Genomic DNA, 20,614 nt, shown 5'->3' on the forward strand with positions numbered 1-20,614 from the left:
CAGGGCATTGCCCAGGGAAGGGCCCTGGAATGCTGAGTTTGAGACCCAAAAGCCCCTCCGGTGATGGACATGGATGTGGGATTGAGTCACAGCCTGGGATGTGGCTCTGTGTCCTGGGCAGCCTCCGTGTCCATCCTTGTGTCACACCTGCCCTGGGGCTCTGCTGCATCTTCCAACAACCCCATGCCGATCCTGTCCCTGCAACTTCCCCCTCCATCTCCAGAATGGACTCTTTTATCCATTCCAGGAACAAAAGCTGGACCAGGGGGATATCAGACTAAATTTATTCCTGAAACAATTTGTGCAGTCAACAGTTTGGCCCTGGAGTCAGGGGTTCACTGACTTTCCTTCCAGAGCAGCCTGTGGAAACAGTGTTGCTCTTCCCACTCCAGAAATCCCATCAGCTGGATGGATTGGACACCATGGATGTGCCTGCAGGAACCAGGGCAGAGAAAGGGCAGAGAGACAGGAAATGAGATCCACTGGGCTGTCCCTTCCTTCCCTGGCTCCAGAGGGACCTTGGCCATCAGAGCTGGATCCCATCCCTTGGATTTCTCCAAGGAGGGAATTGCATTGCGACACAATGGCACCGTGCTGGCTGCCCCATGGAATTCCTGCTGGGATCCTCTGTTCTCCTCCCACCGAATTCCTCCTGGGATCCCCCCATTCTGCTCCCATGGAATTCCTGTTGGGATCCCCAACTCTGCTCCCATGGAATTCCTCCTGGGATCCCCAGCTCTGCTCTCATGGAATTCCTCCTGGGATCCCCAACTCTGCTCCCATGGAATTCCCCCTGGGATCCCCCCACTCTGCTCCCATGGAATTCCTCCTGGGATCCCCAACTCTGCTTCCATAGAATTCCTCCTGGGGTCCCCCACTCTGCTCCCATGGAATTCCTGCTGGGATCCCCCCATCCCAGGGACTCTGCCCAGCCCACGGATGTGGCCACAGTGGTGGGACTGGAGCTGCTCCAGCCTCCCACATTCCCAAACGCTCGGGAGAGCAGCTCAGCCCCATCCCTTGGGAGCAAAACACTGGCACAACCCCAGCCCTGGGATTGCTTAGTTCAGAGAGTGAGGAAAACCAAATATTTTCCTTCTTAATTACCATCTTTCAGGCAACAATTATTCTTCCTGTGTGTCACTCAGCCTAATGATGAATCCCCAATAAAAGCCACGCTGGGCTGCAGCCTTCAAAGGCAGGAAGCAGATTTTGAAGCAGATTTTGGAGTTAATCTCCTTTCACAACAAGCCCCAAACCATGGCTGTGTTTATCCTGGGACAAAACCCTTGGGAATGAATAAGTCTGAAAAGGGCAAGGAAGTTTTATTTTTTTCCTGGATGGGATATTTTTGCTATATTTTTATTAAGGAAAGGGAATAATAGAGGGAAGGGTTTTGAAATGGTGGCTGGAAGGTGGCAGCAGGTGAGGCTGGATTTCCTCTGGAAGAAGAAGCCCTGGAGCTGCAGAACATTGGCCCAAACTGTGCCACCCTCACCTTCCATGAGGTTCTGCTTTCTCCATCAGCATTCCAGCATCCACTCCCCAGTTGGAGTTCGGCTCCAAATCCACCAACTCTCCCACAAACTACCCAGAGCCTCCCCTGGCAGAGTTTTGAGGGTTGCTGGTGGTGCTGGGGTGGTTGAACACAAGGAATATTGAAATTTTTCCAGGTTTTAGGTCTGCCCAGGTTTCATTTCAGGAATGATGCCCTCATCCCATTTCCAGGCCACCTGCACCATCCCCTCCCAGGTCTGGATAATTAAGGCTGCCCCAGGCTCACTAGAGGAGCTGCAGCTCCTTGTAATCCATGGGGGTGTAGGTGTGGAAGGAGTGGAACATGCCTTGGTCCAGTCCTGACCTGCACTTGGGATTTGGGAATTTGGAGCTGCCTAGTGTAGACAGTCACAACATCAAAGTGCTCTGATTCACCCCAGGCAGGTCTCTCACCACTAATGGCATTTTTTCCCTCAAAAACTCCAAAATTCCTTCCCCAGAATTCCACATCCCCATGCCTCAGATGAGACAATCCTTTCCCAGTGGGGGGAACAGGGAAACAAAGCCCAGAGAGACATCAAAGTGAGTGAGCTCTGGAATTCTGGCTTGGGGAGAACAAGAAAAATTCCTTCTTCAGAAAGATGTGGCAACAGGAGCAGTGCAACAGGAGGAACACTTTGGGAAGACATGGAAAAATTGTGAAACGTCCCCAGGGAGGAATCAGAGGTTCAAAGGTGGCAGAGGATTTGAAAAAGAGAAGGAAGTGACTAAAAAAAAAAATTAATAAGCAAAATGCAGTTGCACTGAGCAAAAAAGTTCAGGTCTGGACATGGCACTGCAGAAATCCAGGTGGGAAAGATGGAAAATCCCAAGGCAGGTCAGGAGGGATGCTTTCCCACAGCCTGGAATGAATCCGAGCTCCAGCCTAAGCCTGTGGAAGTGCCTTCCCTCAGTCTCTGGGACACTCACAGCCAAAGGAGATGGGATTGTGACATTCCAGAGCTTCCAGCCAGGAATGAGGCACCAAGATGCCTTTTTGGTTTTTGGTGTTTGGTGTCCCTGGCAGCTCTGCTTAGGGAGTGGTGCCTCTGTCTCTTTGGGGGGTGATGGGGATGGAGATTTTCCACTCCCAAGATGCTTGTGGAATGTGGAATATGCATCTCCCACTGAGAGGACTGGAAAAGGGTTAAAAGCATTCCCGGCTGACAAATTCCCTGTTCCCCAGACATTTCAGAGCTCAGGACAGCTCTCACCCTGCTGGCGGAGTGTCTGGCAGGAGAACAACACCCACCAGGAACATGCCAACGCAGGAGCCTCAGTCTCCTCAAGAAATGCATCCCACACTGTAGGTTTTTCAGGAATTAATTGCAAAGACATTTCTGGGGTTTGTTGCAATGGGGGTTGCCATGGCAACTGCTCCAGCTACTCAGGAAAAATAAGGAGGGCTCCCACTGTCACTGGGGCCATCTGTCCCTTCCATGGGGGGTCATTTGAAGCTCTGCTCCAACGTCCACCAGCCAAATCTTCTTTTTAAGCCTCTGAAAGTCCTCAGTACGATTTATCAACCAGCTCCTGCCCTCAATCTCTGTTTCTTTTCTCGGCACTGACAGGATAATTTCCTCTCTATCGCTGCAAATTAAATTCTAATGAGGAAGCTCTGCATTTCAATGTGATGGAGAGCCAGGATGCACAGGAGAATTGAATCCATCCAGGAGGGAGGAGAAGGGATTAAATAGGAATGCCTGATGGGCAGGAGCCCTCTGGCAGGCTTGGGAAAGGCAGTTCTGTTGACAGGACAAGAGGGAATGGCCTCAGGCTGGGGCAGGGGAGGCTCAGGTTGGACATCAGCAGGAATTTCTCCATGGAAAGGGTGGACAGGTCTTGGAATTGCCCAGGGAGTGCCCATCCCTGCAAGTGTCCAAGGAATTCCTGGAGATGGCACTCAAAGCTCTGGGCTGGGGACAAGGTGGGGATCAGGCACAGTTGGGACTCCTGGAGGTCTTTTCCAACTTCAGCATTTCTGGGATTCTCTTCTTCCCCTAATGATGGATTGGGATTTTGGGGTGGATTCAGGTTCCCCTCTGAGCTGAGACCACAAAATCCTCCATGGATGGAAGTCTGAGCAGCTCCTGGGATGCAGAGATGGGGGGAAATGGAGCTGAGTGCAGGTTCTTCCCTGCTCCAAACCTGGGGGTGCTCCTGAGGCACTCTGGGGGGCACTGCACACCATAGCCACAGCAATCCCATGGACCCCAAATCTCACCGGGAAGAAGGGGCTGGATCTGCTGCTGGAATCTGATGCAGAGGAGATTTTCAGTTGTGGTTTCTCTGGGACATGGCAGCAGTGACAACACTTCCATGTCCACAATGGAATATTTTTAAAATCTCTGTTTATTTCATGTGCTCATTTTTTTTTCCCAAAAAATTTATGGTGGCCATTAAAGACCAGGAGGCTGAAGATGTTCATTTGAGCCAGCAACATTTATAAAGGAAACCCTGCTGAGTTTTTTGAATGCCAACAAAGAATTTCTGCCAAAATTTTGCACAAAATTTATATATAAACCTTTAAAGTTGAGCGTTTCTTCACCTTTTTCCAAAGGAATAGTAATGGAGAACATTTGGAATTGGGAATGAAGATGGTGATCTTTGGTTTCTAGTCCCAAAGGTTCATTGTCAAAATGATGCAGGAAAAATATTTTGGGTTGTTTCTTGTGGGTTTTTTTGTGTATTATTTAAGTTTTGACTTGATGTAATGTTAATATGAGAAAAATGCTCTCTTTGTTTACTCATTTCGAGTGCTCCTCCTGCATCATGGAGCTTCACTCTAGGACTGGGAAAACCAAAGCACCATTCCCATTTCCCAAGGACTGGGAAAGCCAAACCAAGAGGGGTTTTGGCAGCTCTGGTTCCTCCTCAAAGGGAAACCTCTTGCCTGGGGGACATTTGAGCTGCTCAGAACTGCATTTATGTCCTTCACAGCAGTGAGGACATTCCTGAAATTCCCACCCATTCCCAGGATCATGAATCATTTCCAGACAATTTCAGCTAAGTTGGAAGTCATTGGGAAAGGGGCAGTTTGGGGGCTGAGGTGCTGCTGAGCTCTCCTTCCTCTCCTAGATGGTCCCAAGGAATGGGATTAGAGGATTCCTGCTCATTATACCTGCTCTGATGAGCTCCAAGGTGTTTTCCAACTTAATTTTTCTGGGATTCCATAAATATTTCACCCTGGGATTCCATAAATATTTTACTTTGGGGGCTGATGGAAGGTCTGGGACCATCTTCACCCCACCCTGATTGTTTCAAAAGACAAATCTCACATTTAACCTCTCCTCTTCTTGAAATTGCCTGAAAATACTGGAGTTCAGTCCCCTCAGGAATTCATCCCTACATTCACAGCATCCATGGGGCGGGGACTCTTCAGGAAGGGACTTTCTGGCCCTGAGATTGTCACTTGAGCATCTGTGTGTTATCAGTTGAGCATCTGTGTGTCTGCAGCTTCTTCCTGGAGGGAAATCAACCCAAATTATCTTTAAAGAATAACCCAGGGAGCAGCTCCCTGGCTTCTCATTATCCCAAGAATCAGAACAGCTGAATTTCAGAATGTTCCTGCATCCTCAGCACCGCTGTATTCAATTCAGACATCTTCACTCCTGGTTTAAAAATATCTCAGAAGGAACTGCAGGAAAACTGCAGAGAGCTGAGTTCTCCAAGAGGTGTTTTCTCCCAGGTGACAGGGCGGACTCTGGTCTAGCTGGATCCTGAGTGAATCCTTCCCAAAACCCCCACTTGAGATGGTTTTCAGAGCTAAAGAGAAAACAGACCCGCCAACAACCCCACCGTGGGCATCCCTGGAGCTCTGGCAGCCTCGGGGCCGTGCCCATTCCCTGGGGAGCCTGGGCAGTGCCCAGCACCCTCTGGGGGAAGAAACTTTCCCTGAGCTCCAGCCTGACCTGCCCTGGCCCAGCTCCAGCCGTTCCCTGGCTGCTGTCCCTGTTCCAGAGCAGGGATTGGAACCCATTAATTTGAGGAATCTGGGAGTTACAGCCCAGGTCCCAGTGGCAGCTGCTCGGAAGTGACCACCAAATTCTGGGGCTCTATTTTCTGGTTTTCCCACTGTCCCCATCTCTGCTGATGGGCCTGGACCTGAGGAAAATTTCCCACATCCCAAAATCCCAAAGAAAGGAGACAGAGCTGTGTTTGGCTGTGCTGATGGGACACCTCACCAGGGGTATGGAAGATTTGGTGTTTTGTGGGAATTTGGGTTTCCAGGACACCTCACTGCCCCCAGGCATGGCCTGCAGTAGCGAATGGAAGGCACAGAGCTGGCAAAATCAGAAAAGTGTGTTATAATCAATCTCTGATTAATTTTATGATATTTATTTATTTATTTTCCTCCTCCTTTCTTGTCCTTCACTCTGTGGCCTGGACAGCCACTCCAGAATGTTTGCTGTCAAAGCAACATAAGAGATCAATAAATACAAAACAATAATTTTACCAAGTCCAGCTACTGTTCTAATTCCAGCTCTGTGTCCCCAGGCCACCAAGGGCACAGGAGATTTGTTCTTCCACCAACCAGACCAAGCTGTAAAGTTTTGGCTGTCCCAGAACAATGAGAGCTGATGTAGCAGAATAGTTTAAAAACTTGCTTAATTTGTTCTTTTGACATGAAAGTCTCGTTGAACAGCTTTGAAAAATTCAGTCAAAACAGCTCCTAGCAAGTCCAGGGCAGGAAGAGACCTCAAGCATCACCAGCTCAGCTCTTTGGTAGGTGAAGGTAAACAAAAATAACATAAATCTCTGTTTCAGAGGATGAATCATTTGTGCTGTTGGGTGAAGCGTTGGTGAAAATCCAGGGATATCAAAAAATGTGGTTTTCCTTGCTTTAGCCCCCTTTTACAAAAGGGTAAATTCCAGTCTTTCAGAGCCTTAGATCAACAGAAATTCTGGACTCAGGTGAGGAAAACCCTTTTCCTGCCAGTTTCTATTTGGGTCCAGTCTCAAGGAACAATCCTGGCCCTTCCCTTGGTATTGAGTGAAAAACCAGATCACTGCTGTGCTCCACACAGGTCCATGGAGGAGTTTGCTCCAGGAGCACAGGGAACGAGCCTGTGCCAAGCCCTGATCCTGAGCCCTGATCCCAAAGCCTCTCCAAAGGCAGTGCCAGAGCACATTCTGTTTTCCCATGCTGGAGGCCGAGTGTCCATCCATGGATAAATGTGCCAGCAGCTCCCCAGCCAGGGAATGGCCCTCCTGGGACTCCACCAAGCAAGTTTCTCATCGTTAATTCCTGCTCTGGGAAGTTGCACCACGATATGCACGAGGCTGTGGAGGAGATCCAAGAGCACAGAGCTCCTGACTCTCTGCTCTTCCCTGGAAATCACAACGAGGAAAATGGAACGAGAAGTTATCCCACCCCTCTATGGTTAATGGAGGAAGAATTTGAGTCTTGAGATAACTAGAAGGGTTGCTTGAAGGCACAGAAAGTTCCTGCTCACACTCTTGGAAACGGCATTCCCAAAAGAGACAACACTTCCCTGAAGATAAAGCAGTTCCCAAGAGAGAAAGCAGGAGGATGCTGAGTCCTGGGAGTGTTCTGCTCTCATCCTGTCAAACTCCTCCTGTCCCTCCCCAGGGCCTGGGCCCAAGGGCACATTTGCACTCTTGTTCCCTTGTCCTTTTTCCTGTCCATTTTTTTCCTTTTGGGTTGATTTTCTTGGCTTTTCTACCAGCTGGATGTGCCATCGTTCAGAAGTTTTGGACTTCTGAAATTGGCCACTCTGAACATGTGCCATGCTTGGCTTCCCTGTGGCTGCCAGGGCTATCCCAGGCCTGTCCCACATTAAGCCCACACAGTCCTGGCCCAAACGTGGAGCTGAGCTTTGCTTTGCCTCTCCCTGATGACATTCTCAGGGTTCCATAAATGGTAGAGATTCAAAGTCTCGTGGAAATCAGATGGTTCCTTGTGCAAAGAGACACGGCAGGACAAGGACTCAACATCCCTGGGGTGGCTCCAAGGAATTTGAAGTTCCTCACGTGGCCAAAAATGTCAGGGCAGGACTGAGGACCGTGCAGTACTGCCAGATCCAGGCCTTCCAAGCAACTTCTTTAGAACAACTTAGAAACATTCCTAGGAAAACATTCCTAGGACAACCCAGCAGCTGCACCACCCAAGGAGGGGTAGAGTGCAATCACCGATTTTTCTTTCTTTACTATGATTGATGCAGATTTTGTTTACAATTGAAATTCATTGGAATTAGCAGTTCTGGAAAAACAAGGGCTCTTCCAGGACTTTTTTCTTTCTGCCCTGAGTTTCGTTGTGAAGTGGGTACAAATTCCTATCCAAATCCCAGGGACAACCACAGCCAGGCATCCAGGAAATAACTCCATGTATGCAGCAAAATGAGCTTCCAATGACCTTGGTCCGCTGAAAAAATATCTCAAAAAATTGTAATACTGATGGGCAAGAGCACAGAAGAGAGCACGAAAGACCACGGGCTGAGATGTCCAAAAATGAGAAAATTGAGGGAAGCACAACAAGAATTTCCAGGAACAGGAAGGGTGGAGCAGGTGCTTCATGAGCAGGGCAGGCAGGACAAGACATGACAATGCTGCAGAGAGGAGGCTGGAAGGGAGAATTGAGAAAATAATCCAGGGACTGAGATTTCTGGGCACAGGGAATTGCCTGGGGTGGCCGTGGAAGCCTCATCTCCCAGGATTTTGAAGCACAGAGGTCTCAGGAATTCCCAGCTAAGCCTGCTCTGACAAGTGGATGAAGGAAATGACATTTCAAGACTTGTTTTCCTTGGTTGTCTGTTCCTCCCTGGTTTTGGCACAACCCAGGGAACACCGTTAATTATAGCTCTGGAGGGAATTGATTGTTGCTTTACCTTATTTGGTGGATAACAGCAAATCCTTCTTTGTGACAACAAGGAAACTTGGTCTGGGAGTTCTGTCTGAGGTTACTGATCCAAGCAACAGACCAATCCAAGGATTTTGGGTTCTTCCCTGGCTTTCCATGTCCTCTAGTGGGGGTCAATCCCCTTCTCCTAGACTTCACAGGGATTTTTTCCCATGCAGATCAACTTCATATTTCATCTCAGGGCACCTCTTGCTCTGCACAAATCCAGCTTGGGTGAGAAAACCCATCAAAAATCACAACAGAAATTCAGATTCCAATGGAATTCAAGATTTCTAAATGCAGGAATAGGAAGAAATTAGTGGCTTTGCAGGCTAGGAGAGCTCTGAATGCCAAGAAATCCTTGGGCTCCCTGCGAGCTGCAAGGTGGGAAAGAGCCATTCCAGGTGCCCAAGCCCATTTCCCAGGAATATGGCCTAGAAGCTCCCTTTTCACTCCCAAAAAAACCCTCACACCTCAGTATAACCCATCAAATTTAGGAGTTTTGGTTCAAAAAATCCTCAGTTTGAAATTCAGACAAGAAGAAATCAAGATATTCCTGGTGCCAAGATTCCTCATCCAACCTTATGGGTAGAACAGGCACAGAAGGGCTCCAGAGCTCCAGGAAAAGCTGGATGAACAATTAAATTCCTGCTCAGAGCCTCAGTGAGATCTGTGTGAATCAGAAGCTAGGAAGGTGTGAGATCAGAACCAGCCCTGGAGCTCCCTGCCCTGCCCAAGGCCCATCCCTGCTTTCCTGCCAAGCTCCAAGGGGGATCTCGCTGGCTGGACGTGCTCCCCTTGGCATGGTGCCACCACTGGGATCAGCCATCCAGTCCCTCCTCACTTCCAGATCATTAAATTATTTCTCTCTAACCCAATTAGCCACGTAAGCACAGAGCAGTCCACGGGATGGCTGCCTGAGCAGGAGGCTCTGTAGCCATTTCCTGATGGCCAGAGCATCCCTGGGGAGGGGCAGGCAAACAGGGAGATATTGATGCCACGGCAGCACCTTAAAGACCTAGGTAATTTGTCATAAATTCCATGTTTTCTCCATTCCCAAGGATTTTTCTCCTCTGTTGTCTGGTTGAGAGGCAAACACCACATTTTTGTTGAGCTTGAAAGGCAGCTGCACCTTTGTGGTCAGCAGGGTGGGGCAGTGTGCCCAGGTGCTTAGCAGAGGTCAAATCCTACAGCCCTGGCTGGGAACAGTCTGGAACTCATTGGAACTAGGCTGGAGAAGGAGCTCGAGTGTTTCTCCATCCTCCTGTGCCAGTAGGGAGCTCCAAAATCCCTTGGGGAACACCCCGAAGTCCAGGCTGAAGCACCTCAAAGGCTGGTCCAGCATCAGGTGGGGTGTCCTGAGCCCTTCCTGGAATTCTCCTGCAGCCTTCAGCAAGGGAAGGACTGCCCTGGCATGAATTCCAGTCAAAGAAAACATCCTGCAGCCCATAAATGCTGGATCTGGTCCACGGGGCTGCTCCAGGGGCACATTCCAGCCTTCAGAGGCTTCCCAGGGCCTTTTCCTGGGATCTCACACCAGAAACAACCCCAGACACTGTGGGGTGACAAGGAAGCAGCACATTTTCCCTGCCTGAGTTTCACTGTTTGTAACTTGTCCCAGGGCTTTCCTGCCCTTCCCATATTCCTGGGATCCTGTGCAAGCTCCAGATGCTCCGTATTTCCTTGCCTTGTTCCTGGATCTATGCAGTCCTTCCTCTGACCCTCTTCCTCTCCAAGAATCCTTCAGATGATGGGAAATCACCTTTTATTTCCCTCCTTCAGCAGAGAGAAATAAAGGGGAAGAGCTCCCAGCCTGAGCCAGGAGCAGCTGGGAAACCTCTAGGCACAACTGGGGTGATGAAAATCTACATGGATTCAAAATATAAAAGGAAAAAATTCTCAAAAGGAAATGTCTTTAAGGTTGCTGACTGCAAAATCACGCCTTTAACTTTGAAAAACCTTAAGAAACACCTGGACGTAGCACTCAGGGCTCTGGTTTCGTTAGTAAGTGGTGTTTGGTCAGCTTTGGAGATCTTTTCCAACATAAATCATTCTCTGATTCTATCCCAGCACATCCCAGAGGCACAAACCAATGGGGAAATGAATCTGGGGAACCATCTCCCTCCTCTCCCTGTTCACCCGCTGAACACCCACAGCTGCCTGGGATGAATTCCAGTCAAGGAAAACATCCTGCAGCCCAGAAATGCTGGATCTGGTCCAGCACCCTGCTGCAGGACCCTTGATCTGACCCCAAACTGCTTGTGCTGTGCTCTGAAGGAAAATTACACCCACCAGAGGGTTTGCGAGGAGCCAGCGCTGCTCTCAACAGCCGCAGGCTGGTGCTTAATGAGCTTTCAGCTGATTGTTACAGAGTGGAGAGGCACAATTAAAGCCCATTAGCTGCCATGACATCACCAGCTCGGAGGAAACTCTGTGCCGGGCAGGAAGGAGGCAGGACAGCCATGGAATTATGGCTGTGGAATGAGTTAAAATCATTGAGGTACAGCCGCAGAGTTACAGCCATGGAATGAGTTAGAGCTGTGGAGTTAAAACCATGGGGTTACAGCCACGGGATTGCAGCCATGGAATGAGTTACAGCCATGGAGTTACAGGCATGGAATTACAGTCATGGAGTGAATTAAACTCATTGAGTTACAACCATGGATTTGCAGCTGTGCAGTTGTTACAGCCATGGAATGAGTTACAGGCATGGAGTTACAGGCATGGAATTGCAGCCATGGAAATGAGTTAAAATCATTGAGTTACAGTTGTGGAATTACAGCCATGGAGTTACAGCCATGGAATGAATTTAAAACATTGAGTTACAGCCATAAAGCAAGTTACAGCCATGGAAAAACAGCCATGGAATGAGTTACAACCATGGAGTTACAGCTGTGGAATGAGTTAAAAATATTGAGTCACAGCCATGAAGTGAGTTACAGCCATGGAACGAGTTAAAATCATAGAGTTACAGCTGTGGAATTATAGCCATGGAGTTACAGCCATGGAATGAATTAAAAGCATTGAGTCACAGCCATGAAGCAAGTTACAGACATGGAACGAGTTAAAATCATAGAGTTACAGCTGTGGAATTATAGCCATGGAGTTACAGCCATGGAATGAATTAAAAGCATTGAGTCACAGCCATGAAGCAAGTTACAGACATGGAAAAACAGCCGTGGAAAACCAACCATGGAATGAGTTACAACCATGGAGTTACAGCCATGGAATGAGTTACAGCCATGAATGAGTTACAGCCGTGGAGTTGCAGCCGTGGAATGAGTTAAAAACATTGAGTCACAGCCATGGAATGAGTTGCAGCCATGGAATGAGTTGCAGCCATGGAATTGTTGCAGCCATGGAATTGTTGCAGCCATGGAATTGTTGCAGCCAAGGAATTGGCTAGGGTGTAGGTGTGTAGGCTGTATGTCCTAGGGTGACTTTATGATGCTTGTCTGTTCTGTTTACGCTGGATATTAAGTTCTGCACCTTTAGGACTGGTTCTGAGATCAAAGTGGGGAGAAGAAGCAGGGTTAGGGATCAGGGTTAGGATTAGAGTTAGGGTTTGTTCTCCTAGTTACAGCCAAGGAATTGTTACAGCCATGGAATGAGTTACATTCATGGAGCTGTTACATCCATGGAACTGTTACAGCTGTGGAATTGTTACAGGCAAGGAATTGTTACAGCCATGGAGCTGTTACAGACATGGAATTGTTGTAGCCATGGAATTTTTGCAGCTGTGGAGTAACTGCCATGCAGTTGTTATAGCCATGGAATCACAGCCCTGGAATGAGTTACAACCATGGAATCACAGCCCTGGAATGAGTTACAACTGTGGAGTTACAGCCATGGAGCTGTTACAGCCATGAAGTTACCTGACAGGATGACCAGGAACACTCCAGGGCCTGGAGGAGATTTCTGCTTGTGCAGGGGGTCAGTAACAGCCCCAGCCCTCCCAAGCAGGACAGGCACAGGCACAGAATGTGAGCCAGGGATTGCCTCAAAAAGCCATGGAGGCTGAGGAGAGGCTTTGGACTGTTTTTCCATGTGTGCATGAGGAATTCCTCAGTTCATTCACACTGAGGAGCTGCTCTGCAGGCTCACCAGGGGCACGTGGTGCTTGCAAGTTCATTTTTGCAATTGTGGAAGTTCCTTCCTCCCTCCCTCCCTCGCTCCCCCCCCCTCCCCCCCTCCCTCCCCCCCCATCCCCATTCCCATCCCCATCCCCATCCCCATGGAAAAACGATGGAAGTTCAGCAAAACTCAGGACTGAGGACAGCAAGCCAAGCCCCACATAAATCCCACGGAATTTTCCCTGGTTTCCATGGATTTCACCCCAAGTAATGATGCAGTTACTGCCCTGCTGGAGGTGCAGATGTTACCAGCCCTGATGGTTTTCCATCAGTCTCGGGGGAGATTTGCAACTTTTTCCAGGTGGAAAACTCTTCCCACCCCTCTCTGGGCTCAGGGAGGTGCAGTCTCTGGATTTCCAGGGCTCTGCTGGTCTCTGTGATCCCAGGGGCAGAAATTCACTCTTTTCTTGCCCCCAGGGGCAGAATTCCAGACCTTTTCTGGCTCCTGAGGCAGAAATCTACCCTTTTCTGGCTCCCGAGACAGAAATATACTCTTTTCTTGCTCCTGGTGCAGAAATCCAGCCCTTTTCTTGGAGCAGAAGAAGAGCTGCTCTCCCAGATCCTCTCCTGTGTAAAATCGATGCTCTCAAGGCAGGGCTGGAGACCTGAGCCTGCCAACTCTGGTTCTTCAATCTTGTTAACCACGGTGCTCTGTTTAAATCATTAATTACACTCTCAGCTCCCAGACAGGGGCCTCAGGAACCTTGGGCAGGGTGGATTTTTAAATGAGAGAGAATTCCTAGGTGGGAATAAGATTGCCTTGGTCTCAGGAAAAACCAATGGGATACCTGATAAATATTTTCTATCCTCTCCCAGCAGTGGGGTTTGCTGCAGGTCCCTCCTGCTCGTGCTCCCTGTGGGAAAGGAATCCAACATCCAGCCCTTCAGACACCCTCAGCTCCTGGCTGTGAAATTCCTGAAGAATTCCCAGGGCCCCATCCATCATGGAGAAACTCTGCCTGGTCGCCTTGCACAGATCCGTGAGGATTTCACACAGGAAAATGTTGTAAATCCTCTTCCCACAGAGCCCTGCCCGGCACTGGAGGGTGGATTTAACCCCAAATCTGCCCCATTCCAATGGGATCATTCTAATCCATCGGGTGCCTTGCTTTTATGGGAAGGCATTCCATGACTCTGGCATGGATCAGCCTCTGTTGGGCAGTCAGGGCCATCCATCTCCCAGAGTTAAAGAAACTGGACAAAATTCCTCAAAACCCAAATTCTTCCCAGATGCACGGAACACAGAATTAGAAAACCACACTTCATGGAAAGCTGGAAGGAAGGGCAGCCTCCCCCAGGGAAGGGCTCCTGTTCCATGTGAGTGGAGTCAGAAGGAAAAGGAATTATCTGATAGGAAAAGAGCTTCTGGAGAGCAAAGTTGTGGGAATGGCAGGATGGAGCAGCCCAGCTGTGCCATGGATAACTTGGAGGGGCTGTTTCCCTTTTTTTCTGCCTCCCAGCATCCTCATGTCTCTCCCTGTGCAGGAATTCCCAGCTGTAACCCGTGGACAGTGGGATTCTGGGATCCAGAGTGGGAATGAAGAGGGACAAACTCATTTCCCTGGGGACAGGGAACAAAGGAAAGGCAGGAAAATGTTTTCCTGTCATTTACTGACCTGTAGGAGAACCTTGATTTCCCTGGGGCTATGATGGTCTCACCTGTCCTGAGCTGGGGATGCTGCTGGGACATGTGGCAGGAGATGTCCTGCAGCCCAGTGTCACCTCCCCCTGGTCACCTCCTGTGCCCTTGGAGTGGCACACACAAACCTCTGGTTTCTTTGGCTGTTTTTTGAATTTTGGACTGGAATAATGGGAGAGGTGCCATGGAAATGCTGGAACTGCCTGCCCTGGGCAGTGACATGGGGCCACAGGGGTGGGAAACTGCCCAGGGTGTGGCCATGCTCTAAATAAAGGAATTTATTCAAGTTTATTTATTCAAGTCCCTTCCACCAAAATCCCAGGGACAGGAGGTGTCTGGCAAGCCCAGTGTCACCTTCCCTTGGTCACCTTCATGCACAGGACCTCTCACCTCCTGTCCCCTTGAGTGGCACACACGAACCTCTGGTTTCTTTGGCTGTTTTTTGAATTTTGGGCTGGAATAATGGGAGAGGTGCCATGGAAATGCTGAAACTGCCTGCCCTGGGCAGTGACACGGGGTCACAGGGGGTGACAAATCCCTTGGGACTATTCCTGGAGGTGGTTTAGTCCCACTGACACTGCCTGCATGGAGCAGCTGAAGGGGAAAAGGATCCTGCCAGCCATCCCTGGATCTCCTTTTGCAGCCAGCAGGAGGTTGGGATCAGGGCAGGATGTATGGCTTTGAGGTGACAACATGGAGTGGGAAAGAGCCCTTGATGTGGCCATGCCCTAAATAAAGTAATTTATTGGAGTTTACTTATTCAAGTCCCTTCCTTGGGCTCTTTCTACCAAAATCCCAGGGACAGGAGGTGTCCTGCAACCCCAGTGTCACCTCCACTTGGTCACCTTCATGCACAGGACCTGTCACCTTCTGTCCCCTTGAGTGGCACACATGAACCTCTGGTTTCTTTGGCTGTTTTTTTGAATTTTGGACTGGAATAATGGGAGAGGTGCCATGGAAATGCTGGAACTGCCTGCCCTGGGCAGTGACATAGGGCCATGGGGTGGGAAACTGCCTGGGCTGTGGCCATGATCTAAATAAAGGAATTTATTCAAGTTTATTTATTCAAGTCCCTTCCTTGGACACCTTCTCCCAAAATCCCTGTGCTCCCCAGTGACTCCTGCAGCCCCTGGTGCTGTGCTGGGTAGGAGAACCTCAATCTTCAAACACCAGGCTGCTGATGTTGAAGAGAAATTTTATATTTAAGTCCCATTTTTTAATGTTATAAAGAGTTAATGGCTCAAAGATGTGCTGCCCCCTCACAGATGTGTCTACTTTGGCCGTGGTTGAGGAGCTCACCTGGGCACAGCCTCGGAGATCCTTTATGGGGAGGTTAGGCCCGGTTGGATTCCATCAGAAACACCAATGAACAATTCCCCCCTGCTTATTAACACTTTGTAAATTTATTAACACTCTGTAAAATGTCTGTAAATGGAACCTTAATGTACAGCATGGCCCGGGGCAGGCCCTAAATAAAAAGGCATCCAGAGTCACCTCTCCAAGCCACAGCAGTAGTTTTGTGAGGCTGTGGCAGGAGGCCAGATGTTGTCAGGGCAGCTCTGGCTTTGCTCTGGTGTGCAGCACAAGGCTGGATGGATTCTGCTTCTTTTCTGAATCAGAAAATATTTTGGATTTCAGGAGAGGCTTTGGAACCCTAGATTTTGTGATGGACCTGCAAGGGCCACCTTTGCCCAGCTCTGTTGTGTTTGGAACCTCTTCCACTCCTTCACCCGGAGATTTTCCCTCACCCTGGAGCTGCAGAGGTAGCCCAGGGGAGCTGGGGATGCAGGACTGAGCTCGAGGCTGGCTTCAGGAGTCTGAAGGAGCTGGGGCTGCAGGACTGAGCTCGGGGCTGGTTCCAGGAGCCCAGGGGAGCTGGGGCTGCAGGACTGAGCCTGGGGCTGGTTCCAGGAGCTCTGCTGGAGCTGGGGCTGCAGGACTGAGCTTGGGGCTGGTTCCAGGAGCCCAGGGGAGCTGTGAGAGCTCTGTAAGCTGAGCCCAAGTTACAAAACCACGGGATTGCAGTCGGGCTTCAGCTCTGGATATTGGCATTTCCTTCCCTGCCAAGGCCCAGCCTGCAAAGGTCTGGGCTCCATGGCCTGGGAGGTTTTTGGGAGCTGTGGGAATGCTCAGCTACAGGGAGATGAAGAGTTCAGTTTCCTCTCACTTCCCCTGAAATCCCAGCCTGGAGCCCTCTCATGAGTGTGAGCACACAGGCAGCGCTCACTGGGCTGGGAGAGCCTGGGCTCCTCTTCCCAATCCAGTGGGATTTTAAGAGTTTATCCCTCTGGAAAACAGACAGAGGCTGATCCACTGGAGGAGAAGCATCTCAAAGTTCCAATCCAAATATTCACCATCTTTTATTTTTCCTTCAGCTCTCTTGGTTCAGTTCTGTCTATCTCCTGAAAGTTCCAACTCTCTAATTACATGTACTCAGTGCTGGGTTTTATTAAAAAATTGATATGACTGGACTGAGGATGGAAAAGCACCTAGAAATTACCCAAAGGCAAAGCATTTTTGGGTTTCAATGTGAAGCAGGGAATTGTTTCTATTTATAGGGGAAACCATGCATGGGTCCTAAAAAGGATTTGGCAAATTCACATTCCCAGGATTTCTCCTTCCCTGCCAGCATTTCACATGGACACAACTCTATAATTCAGGAACTTGGTAACCCCACACTTTTCATTTTCTTTGCCATCCATTTGCCCTCTTCTTTCAAGAGCAGGAATTTCCTGCCAGCGCCGGCAGAGCCGAGCCAGCCACAAGCACTCCTTGTTTTTGCACAGATTCCGCCTTTCCAGATCCAGCTTCTCCCCATTCATTCCTCCTTCCCATTTTCTTTCCCTCAGCCATTCCCAGCAGCCTTTCCTCTCATAGCAGTGACTGCACCACTACATTAACAATTAATAACAGAGTAGCAACGAGGAGAAAAATGGACAATAAATTAGCTGTAATTGGACAGGAATGTTGCCAGGTATCCTCCTGCCCATTTTCCATCTGGGCTCAGCCAGGCTCCCACCCTTTGAGCTCCGGAATGCTCCTCTTGGAGGTTGACTCTGAGGATTTTGGTGTCATCCACACATTGGGTCAAGACTGAATCAACACAGGATGCACCTGACAGAGCTCAGGACCACAGAGAAGGCTTTTATTGCCATGGAAATGCAAAGAAGTATCTGGAAACCTTGAAACCAGACCAGGCTGGGCTCTGGTTCCTGCAGCAGGAAGTGTCTCCAGTTGGGAAGAGGCAGATGGTCCAAAACCCTGAGAGCAACAGCTCTGCGGGCTCCAGCCCAGAGCTCTGGCCCAGAACACAAACCCTGAGAGGTGCCCAAACCTTCCTGAGAGAGGCAGAGCAGCCTGGCACCAGCATGGATTTCAAACCTGGGACTGGAGCCCTCCCCTCCAGTGTCATGGTCAGACCCTGACCTGGGGGATGCAGCCTTGACCCAAACCTGGCTGGAGCCCAAATGTGCCAGAGAAATTGATCCCACACTCAGAAAAGCTTAAATCTCAGCTCATTTCATTGCTGAGTGTTTTTATGGAGTCATGGAATGGTTTTGGTTGGAAGGAACATTAGAGCTCACCCAGTGCCACCCATGGGACACCTCCCACTGTCCCAGGTGCTCCAAGCCCCAGTGTCCAGCCTGGCCTTGGGCACTGCCAGGGATCCAGGGGCAGCCACAGCTGCTCTGGGAATTCCAGCCCAGCCCCTCCCCACCCTCCCAGGGAACAATTCCCAATTCCCAATCTCTCATCCATCCCTGCCCTCTGGCACTGGGAGCCATTCCCTGTGTCCTGTCCCTCCAGGCCTTGTCCCCAGTCCCTCTCCAGCTCTTCTGCCACCCTTCAGGCCCTGCAAGGCCACAATTATTTTGTACTAAAGCTTCTCTTCTCCAGGCTGAACAACCCAAGTTCTCTCAGTCTTTCCCAAACCCCTCATCAAGAGTGGATATCACAGCCAGAACCTCCACTGCCAACATCCAAGCTCCCAGCTACCCAGGCTACAGGAAAACCCCACCTTGGAAATTACTCCAGGCGGTGCCAGCAGTGGGATGTGAGCACAGGATGTGGATTTGCTCGGATACAAATCTGTGTTCACACCACAGGAGTCCTTAAAATATCATCCCTGTTTGTGTGTGGGATTTCTTCTCTCAGAAGAGTGTCCCAGGCTCTGCCCCTTTGGATCTGTCCCTTCTTTCCTTCCTCACTTCCAAGATCCCATCTGTGAGGTGGGAGCAATTAGGAATAATTAGCATGGTCACCAAGCCCCTCATTAGTGCTTCTTTGGATGGGAAACAGCCTGAGCAGCTTCTGGAAGATAACTTCACCCATATCCTGCCTGAATCATTCCACAGATTTCAAATGCCAGGCTTTCAAGGGAACAGGGTAATTGTCCTGGGAAGACTTTATGATGCTTGGATCCCCATTCGTCTGTGTCTTGGTTTGAACAGACAGGTGTCTGCTGAGGAGGGCAGGAGCCTCCCCTGAAACAGAAAATGCAACCCCCCTCCCTCTGAATTACTGTAATTTTGAAATTAAGGGGCTCTCAGGCAAAGATATGGGAATTGCAATAACAGTTCTTTATTAGGAAATTAAAATAAAAATGCAATAGTACAAACAAACCAGTGCCAGAGTCAGAGGAGGCCCTGGCAGCCTGTGGGTCAGGCTGGTGGCAGCAGTCCCATCCCATGGTGGCTCAGCCCTCCTGCAGTGCCAGCTGTGCTTCTGCTGGAGCAGGGATCCTGCACAAGGGTGGAGTTTTCCTCTGAAGCTCCAGGGCTGCTGGAGATGGGCCTGGGCTTCCTCTGGGAATGCAGTGGGGAAGAAAGCTGCTCCTCTGGGAATGCACTGGGGAAGAAAGCTGCTCCTCTGGGAATGCAGTGGGGAAGAAAGCTGCTCCTCTGGGAATGCACTGGGCAAAGGCTGCTGTGGTGTGCCAAGGTCAGATTGTATCCAGGTAGGAATGCTTGGCTGCTACCGCTGGGCGGAGCCTCTCCCCATGGGATGATGGAATTTTCTCAGCCATGAACAGAAGAGATCTCTTGGAGGGAGGATTGGCTGTGGGAGAGATAAAGAAAACTGCCCATGAACAGCAGAGAGCTGCCCCAGCTCTGAGAGATGAGATAGAACACACAGCCCAGCCACATCTTGAAACCTGGGCCAGTCTGTTTAGCCCAGAAATGAGTTTTGCACCTTTAAGGCTGGTTCTGAGAGCGAAGGGCGGGAGGAAGAAGCACACAGTTTGTTTTCAGGCTCTGCACTCACTTCTTCACATTCCTGCTCCTGGACTGTGTTGTCTGCAGCACGGACAGACAGAGCTCTCCTTTGCTTTTAGTTAGTTTTAGCTTGCTGAGGCAGAGAAGCTCCCTGGACTGGGGTTTTTCTTTTTCTTGGAGCTGTTCAAACTTGCTCTGGACTGAACACCCAGAAGAACACCGGCAGCTCCACCTCTGGCCCACTGGGTCGCCCCTGGGCCGCAGCATTTCCAGTGCCTGAGGGACTGATAAGAGACTGATAAGAGACTGAATGAGCTGAGCTACAGCCCATAGAGGGACTTTCTGTGTTTGTCATCTCTTCAGAACAGCGAGAGGTTTTATTGTTTAATATTATTCATTTCTTGTGCTGGTGAATGCTTTGCTTGTTAAATAAACAGTTTTTTTCCACTTTTCTCCAAGGAAATCTTTTCCTGAACCAGCTGGGGGAGGGGCCGCTTGAATCTGCTTTCTAGAGGAACCACTTTGGCAGTTTTCTCCCAAATTTGCCTAAAACCAGGACAATAATGATGTCTTGGTAGTCTTGGAAAGGAGAAATTCCATCGGAAAATGGGCAAGGTGCTGAATTCCAAGTGGGATGTTTGGATCAAGCTCCATCAGCTCCTATTTTATACCCTCTTGTCAAAAAAAGACTTTCTTTCCATGGAACTGACAAAGGGAGGGCAAGAAATGGAGCTCCCCCAGTGAAATCTCTGCAGGAGGAAAACAGGAAGCGTTTCTTGGAAATCTCTCGTTTCCCTCATTCCCATAATTGCCCAGTGCGGAATTGCTGGGTTTTTCTCTCTAGTCAGGCATTTTCCCTGGGTTATAAATACATTATAAAAGTACCAGATCATGAAGTTTACAAGTGGTGTGAGGGCTGAGTTGCTGTGTAATTACCCTGGATTTGCTCTCAGGCATTGCTGTCTTCAGCTCTTATCCTGCAGGATCTGGTGGGCAGCAAGAACAGCCAGAAAAATAAAAGAAAAAAAAAAAGGAGTTATCCTGGTATTTAGTGGCTTAATTCCAACATAAATCCTGCTCAGGAGAGCTGGAATGCTGCGGGACTGAGTGAAAATCCCCTGGTTTTCACATACAAACATCCCAAACCACTAAAGTTTCCCATCCTCAGCTTGAAACCTCAGAGATTCTGCAGCCAAGAATGGCACAACTGACAAATGGGAATTCCAAGCAG

At 49.5% G+C, this 20,614-nt stretch overlaps 2 long non-coding RNA genes across 3 annotated transcripts in view; one reads left to right on the plus strand and one right to left on the minus strand.

Moving 5' to 3' along the window:
• The window catches only part of LOC137462409 (uncharacterized), a 405,163-nt gene that overhangs the window by 96,484 nt on the left and 288,065 nt on the right, over positions 1-20,614 (minus strand). The gene's annotated exons all lie outside the window — the stretch shown is intronic.
• Positions 12,198-14,450, plus strand: LOC137462318 (uncharacterized). 2 transcript variants are annotated; one of them, XR_010993664.1, is made up of 2 exons: positions 12,198-12,328; positions 13,348-14,450. It is a non-coding gene; the product is annotated as an uncharacterized lncRNA (long non-coding RNA). The 2 variants fall into 2 exon arrangements; XR_010993663.1 differs by having other exon boundaries at positions 12,231-12,328; positions 13,345-14,450.

This window comes from Anomalospiza imberbis, chromosome 25 (assembly GCF_031753505.1).
Source record: "Anomalospiza imberbis isolate Cuckoo-Finch-1a 21T00152 chromosome 25, ASM3175350v1, whole genome shotgun sequence".
Taxonomy (NCBI): Eukaryota; Metazoa; Chordata; class Aves; order Passeriformes; family Viduidae; genus Anomalospiza; species Anomalospiza imberbis.